Genomic DNA, 646 nt, shown 5'->3' with positions numbered 1-646 from the left:
TGTGGCTCAAGTGGTAGAGCGCTAGCCTTGAGCTGAAGAGCTGAGGGACAGCGCCCAGGCCCAGAGTTCAGGCCCCACGACCAGAACCCCACCCCAAAAAAAAGCTTTCTGCAAGGAACATGTGCTGTGGCTGTCCTAGATACAGCGCTTGTCTATCGTGGTATTGCATAAAGTTTGTCCGTATGCCTACGAGTGGATTTACATTGTATTTATTTTGTTTGAATTGGCACCTAATAATCACAGGTATTACACAACCATCGATTGCTCATTTGCTTGCGTGCTGAGGTGCTAATTTAATTCACATCCACCCCCGAGCTACATGTTTCCACATAACTAAACATTCATCATTTCTGTGTCTTGGAACCCTCTCTTCTAGCTATTTATTTATTTAGTCAGTCGTGGGACTTGAAGTCTGGACCTGGGCGCTGTCCCTCAGCTCTTCAGCTCAAGTCGAGCCTCTACCACGCGAGCCACAATGCTACTTCCAGTCTTCTGGTGGTTCATCGTAGATAACAGTCTCATGGACTTTCTCCTGCCTGGGCTGGCTTTGAACCGCAATCCTCAGATCTCAGCTTCCTGAGTTGCTGGGATTACAGGCGTGAGCCACCAGTGCCGGGCTATTGTAGTTATGTTGTATTGACTCTAT

The sequence above is a fragment of the Dipodomys ordii genome, unplaced genomic scaffold, assembly GCF_000151885.1.
Source record: "Dipodomys ordii isolate 6190 unplaced genomic scaffold, Dord_2.0 Scaffold108, whole genome shotgun sequence".
NCBI classification, from domain to species: Eukaryota; Metazoa; Chordata; class Mammalia; order Rodentia; family Heteromyidae; genus Dipodomys; species Dipodomys ordii.
Note: the sequence above shows the minus strand (reverse complement) of the source record.